General features: G+C 32.3%; 1 protein-coding gene across 1 annotated transcript in view; it reads left to right on the top strand.

Annotated features, from left to right (window-relative positions):
- The first annotated feature begins 4953 nt into the window (after positions 1-4953).
- LOC111414224 (lachesin-like) overlaps positions 4954-6000 on the top strand; it is a 41921-nt gene continuing 40874 nt past the window's right edge. The window contains exon 1 of the mRNA XM_023045502.2: positions 4954-5056. The gene's annotated coding sequence lies outside the window, so the exon portion shown is untranslated. The remainder of the gene's footprint in view (positions 5057-6000) is intronic.

Raw genomic sequence — 6000 nt, 5'->3', positions numbered from 1 at the left:
TGTCGTAAAAATAGCTTTGCGCGACAAGGTTAAGCTCATAATTAAATTCCCTTCACAGTTTATTTCTTTTATAGAACAATACTGTATATCAAGAATGCAATAATGTTAACATATTATTAAACATATTGTTGGATACATATATTTTTTCTATATTATTTTCTGTTTCCATGTAGCTTTTATTCACTTTTCGTTTTTATTAAATTTTATGAAAATATACAGAAAAAAAAATGTTTTAATGTTCAATCAATCCCACTCGTTTTGATGTACGTCTATTCTCCATCTTTTAATAGATTTTAAAAAACCGCACCCTGACGAAAACTTATTTTATATAACATAGTATGACCATTAAAATAAATTCCGGTGGACCGCGATTTTATTCAAAAGTCTAAAAATATACTTTAGTTCTTTCACTTAACATTTAATACTACGTAAATTCTTAATAATGTATTGTTTTTTTATGAATACTCTTTAGAAATTATATAAAGAAATAAAAGGTTTTGTTATAAAAATTAATGTTTTTAACTAAGAATTTCTATTGAATTTAATCCGCTTTAAGTATAATTGAACTGAAATATGGAATAATATACAAGGTTTCGTCATAACTTTTTGACTGACCCTGTATTCTTATTGTAATAAATTTTAAAAAACACTTTGTATCTTAACATTTTTCGCTAGCTATCTTTATATCCTTATACTTTAGGAGATTACGTATCAGCGACCTGTATATACATACAGGATGAGTTTTTCTGCATTATGTGTAGTATGGAGATCTCCAAAACTAGCGGAGATAGAGAGACGATTAAATAGGGAAAGAATTGCAGTTTTATGAACTCAATTTGATGAGCTTTTTGTTGTTTGAATGAAATGCATGGCTAACTAATTATCTCGAAAAAAACATTTTTTTTTTATATCGTTTGATATCTATTGCTCCACTATTATTGATTTTAGGAGAATTGGGTTGAAAATGTGAAAAATATTTAATAAAACACTTTAACTGACTTTTTTTTTAAGTAATAATTTTTGAGTTATGACACAAATTTGTATTTTTTCACAGTTGGCTTTATAAAAAAGGCCTTTTTAAGAATATCAAAGGTCGTAAGACACAGTAGATGTATTAGAAGTTTTTGCTAATATTGATAGACGTTCTGTTCGAAAAGCTACAAATGATGAGCAACTATAATTTTTGAAAAACTCTAATTTGTAGAAACGATCTTTTTGACATTTTAAGGTATTTCCTAAATTCTATGGTAATGCTCAGCTTTTTGCGTTCCTTTTGCTAAAGATTACTTGAAGATACAATAGATATAGTATTAGCACAGAAACCATGATCATGGAATAAGAATTCATGCAGTGCGCCTCTTTGAACAATTCTGAAACTTTTCTGCTTTTTATGCCCTTATTCTAATTTTGTTCTTGGTGCTAGTATGAAACTTTTTGCCTTGTTTAGGTCAATGAACGTGAATTAGTTTCGGCGTGGTTCGCCTCTTTAAGTTCTAGCAGCTCATTTTTATTTTCATAGAAATATTCGTCAATTCGGGCTCCAGGATACAAGCTTTTGGGGTTGGGAAATTTACAACTGGTTACTATATACAGTCCTTATTATTGGTTAAAAAATAAAGTAAATGAATTTTTGATAATAATGTATATAAAGTGTTAGATTTAATATCGTTTTGGGATATGAATTTAGTAAGTTATATAATTGAACTGAAATATGGAATAATATACAAGGTTTCGTCATAACTTTTTGACTGACCCTGTATTCTTATTGTAATAAATTTTAAAAAACACTTTGTATCTTAACATTTTTCGCTAGCTATCTTTATATCCTTATACTTTAGGAGATAACGTATCAGCGACCTGTATATACATACAGGATGAGTTTTTCTGCATTATGTGTAGTATGGAGATCTCCAAAACTAGCGGAGATAGAGAGACGATTAAATAGGGAAAGAATTGCAGTTTTATGAACTCAATTTGATGAGCTTTTTGTTGTTTGAATGAAATGCATGGCTAACTAATTATCTCGAAAAAAACATTTTTTTTTATATCGTTTGATATCTATTGCTCCACTATTATTGATTTTAGGAAAATTGGGTTGAAAATGTGAAAAATATTTAATAAAACACTTTAATGACTTTTTTTTTAAGTAATAATTTTTGAGTTATGGCACAAATTTGTATTTTTTCTAATGAAAACCAAGTTGGCTTTATAAAAAAGGCCTTTTTAAGAATAACAAAGGTCGTAAGACACAGTAGATGTATTAGAAGTTTTTGCTAATATTGATAGACGTTCTATTAGAAAAGCCACAAATGATGAGCAATTATAATTTTTGAAAAACTCTAATTTGTAGAAACGATCTTTTTGACATTTTAAGGTATTTCCTAAATTCTATGGTAATGCTCAGCTTTTTGCGTTCCTTTTGCTAAAGATTACTTGAAGATACAATAGATATAATATTAGTGTGGCTATGAGGTATTAGCCAACATAATAATAAAACTATAAAATTAACTTTTGGCAGACTTTTTATTTTGCGTCTGTTATGTTTTGCATTAAAAAACAATTGTGTGCAAATATAAAAATAATAACAAATGAAATACAATTTTATGTTTTTAAATGGAGCTGCTGCCACAACACGCTACATCCACTTCCTCTCCTATAAAGAAAGAATAGAAAGAGGGAAAACATTTAGTCAAAAATTTGAATTAAAATTTAAAATGTACTTTTTTAGTTTTATTAATTATTAAATTGTTGACTTCAGGAGAAACGTTTTCGTTCAGAAAGAAAGCCGGTTTCAGCAAATCGAGGCTTACATTTATTTCTTTACTGTCTTTCAATAGAACGAAAAATTTTGAAAATCTCTTCAATACTCTGAAGGGACCTTCGTACCTAGGAGACAACGTAGGTTTAATTCCAGTAATTTTAACAAATACAAAGTTTGACCTGAATAATTCTTTGTGAACAAAAGGTTTTTGGCTGGAATGTATGGTTGACTGAACTGGTTTAATGTCAGCAAAAGATGATTTTAAACGTGATAATAATGGTTCAGTTTCAATTGATGGTTCGGTAGGTAAGAAAAATTCTCCTGGTAAACTGAGTTGCTGACCATAAACCAATTCAGCGGATGAGCAACCTAAATCTTCCTTAAGGGATGACCTGAGACCTAGGAGAATCAAAGGCAAGTCATTGTTCCATCTAGTAGAATTACCTCGAGCAATAATCGCTGATTTCAAAGTACGGTGAAATCGTTCAATCATACCGTTACTTTGTGGGTGATAAGCAGATGTGTGTATTTGATGAGTACCTAAAAATAATTGGAATTTTGAAAATAATAGTGATTCGAATTGTCGTCCTTGATCGTGAGTGATCATGGTAGGAATACCGAAACGGCTGAAGTAATGCCTGAAAAGAGTATCTGCAATAGAGGCTGCAGAGATATCTTTTAGAGGAAAAGCCTCTGGCCACCGTGTGAAACGCTCAATGACTGTGAGCAGATAAGTACATCCAAGAGATGGAACAAGTGGGCCAACCAAATCAATGTGAATGTGTTCAAATCGAACTTTTGGAACTTTGATTTTGGGAATTGGCGATTTTGTATGCCTTTGTATCTTAACTTTCTGGCATTGTAAACATGATTTTGCCCAAATACGAATTTGTTTCGACATATGAGGCCAAAAGAATTTTGTTTTTATTAAATGAAATTTTTGTATAACTATTTCTCTAGATTGCTGCGGAATGTAGATTCGCGGAGATTCCGTTGATATTTCACACCATAATTTGATATCAGGTAGCGTTGTGAGTTGTAGCAATAACTGATAGGGTGTTGTAGTGTGAGTGCGAGAAAATTGTTTATGTAGTAGGTTCGACAATTCGATATCTGTAAGTTGAGCTTTGTAAAGTGTAAGTGTGTCGGGGTACTGAGAATATAGGGATTCAATATTTGTCCTGGACAAAGCGTCTGCAACAATATTGGAATTTCCCTTAATGTATCTCACATCGGATGTATATTGTGTTATGTAAATTAGGTACCTGGTTTGTCGTGGTGTTTTTTCTGTTGATGAAAATATTGCCGTAGTTATAGGTTTGTGATCGGTGAAAACTGTAAAATTGTTTCCATGTAGGAAATGATTAAAAAATTTTATGGCAGAATATATTGCCAATAGCTCTCAAATGTGGCTATGAGGTATTAGCCAACATAATAATAAAATTATAAAATTAACTTTTGGCAGACTTTTTATTTTGCGTCTGTTATGTTTTGCATCAAAAACAATTGTGTGGCAAATATAAAAATAATAACAAATGAAAAACAATTTTATGTTTTTAAATGGAGCTGCTGCCACAGCACGCTACAATTAGCAAAGAAACTATGATCATGGAATAAGAATTTATGCAGTGCGCCTCTTTGAACAATTCTGAAACTTTTCTGCTTTTTATGCCCTTATTCTAATTTTGCCTGCTTATTTTGTTCTTGGTGCTAGTATGAAACTTTTTGACTTGTTTAGGTCAATTTAGTTTCGGCGTGGTTAGCCTCTTTAAGTTCTAGCAGCTCATTTTTATTTTCATAGAAATATTCGTCAATTCGGGCTCCAGGATACAAGCTTTTGGGGTTGGGAAATTTACAACTGGTTACTATATATAGTCCTTATTATTGGTTAAAAAATAAAGTTGATAATAATGTATATAAAGTGTTAGATTTAATATCGTTTTGGGATATGAATTTAGTAAGTTATATGGTCATTATGACATCGATGTAGGATAGGATGCAGATGATATTCGCCTTATCATCTGATTAACCCTGTGGCAGCGTAGTGCAGAGAGCAGTAACATCCCCTGACAATTAACGACAATTCGCGAAGAAGAAGGCATGCGCCTTCGAAATTGGCGTTGGTGGTGGCCTTTTGGAGAGTCGCGACGCTGCAGCTTCCAGTTGTGTGGACGCGCGCCGGTGGCAAGCAGCAGCCGCACACTCGTTGTTAGAGATTCCGCGCGAAACATCGAAAAAGCAGGCCGTTTATTTGGTTGGAAAGAACATTAAGAAGCACATTACGAGTATAAGAAGGTAAGTTTGGTGGTGGATAGTGGTGAATATTTTTTGTTTTATCTGTTTTTAAATAAACAAGTTTTTGCGAAAGTTTTGAAAAAAGTTTCGAAGACTTTGCGGAGAATCACGCAATGAGTTTTGACCGCTGTCTTTGGTTAATGGCTTTAAAGTACTTTGAGGATGGCGGCGGTTTTTTTGTACTGTCAAAGGGGTGCGTGTGGCGTCGTGTGAAGAAAAGGGGGACGGATTTTCCACCCCAGAGGACGTCCTCGAGTCGAGTGGAATAGTCGTTAGCGCCCTTTATCTCTAGTTCATTAGTGGGCCCCACTCGCTAGAACCAAGCATTGCGTCTTTTGTGATAAAATATTTAAATCTTCAACAATATCCGATTGGCGCGTTGCACCATTTTTACACAATACACCGGCCAACTAAGAAGCAATTAACATGCAGATAATGGTGCGATGCTCCTTCAGATATTGCTAACATATATAACGAGTCCCGTGGGATAAAAAGCACGAAAACCGTTTTCTGCAGCGATATAAGCACTCCAATATATTCACGAGGCAATTAGATAAGAGAGGGGAAAAGAATAACTTTGCCAGCTTTTATTAAGCCGAAAAATAATACCACGGTGTTCGTAATTTTTTTACGCCAATTTTAAATGCATAAAAGATCAACTCTCGCTTTCCACCAAACGCAAATATTGATCGGGGTGATACAAAATATACCACACTATCAAACTTTTAAACATTGTATTTATTACTTTTTTTACTAATCGAATCGCTAATGGGTTTTATTACCAGTTTTCAAAACTAATTATAATAAAACTCAATTCTTTATTGCAATAAAGTTTTCCGATTATATTATTATCAATTTAATAATATTATTTTTAAAATAAACATAAAAAAATATTTAAGGACCGCTTCATATGTTTATTTTATTTAATTTGAATTTTTGGATGG

This window comes from Onthophagus taurus, chromosome 8 (genome assembly GCF_036711975.1).
Source record: "Onthophagus taurus isolate NC chromosome 8, IU_Otau_3.0, whole genome shotgun sequence".
NCBI lineage: Eukaryota > Metazoa > Arthropoda > Insecta > Coleoptera > Scarabaeidae > Onthophagus > Onthophagus taurus.
The sequence above is the reverse complement of the archived record's forward strand: the minus strand, read 5'-3'. Positions and strand labels throughout refer to the sequence as shown.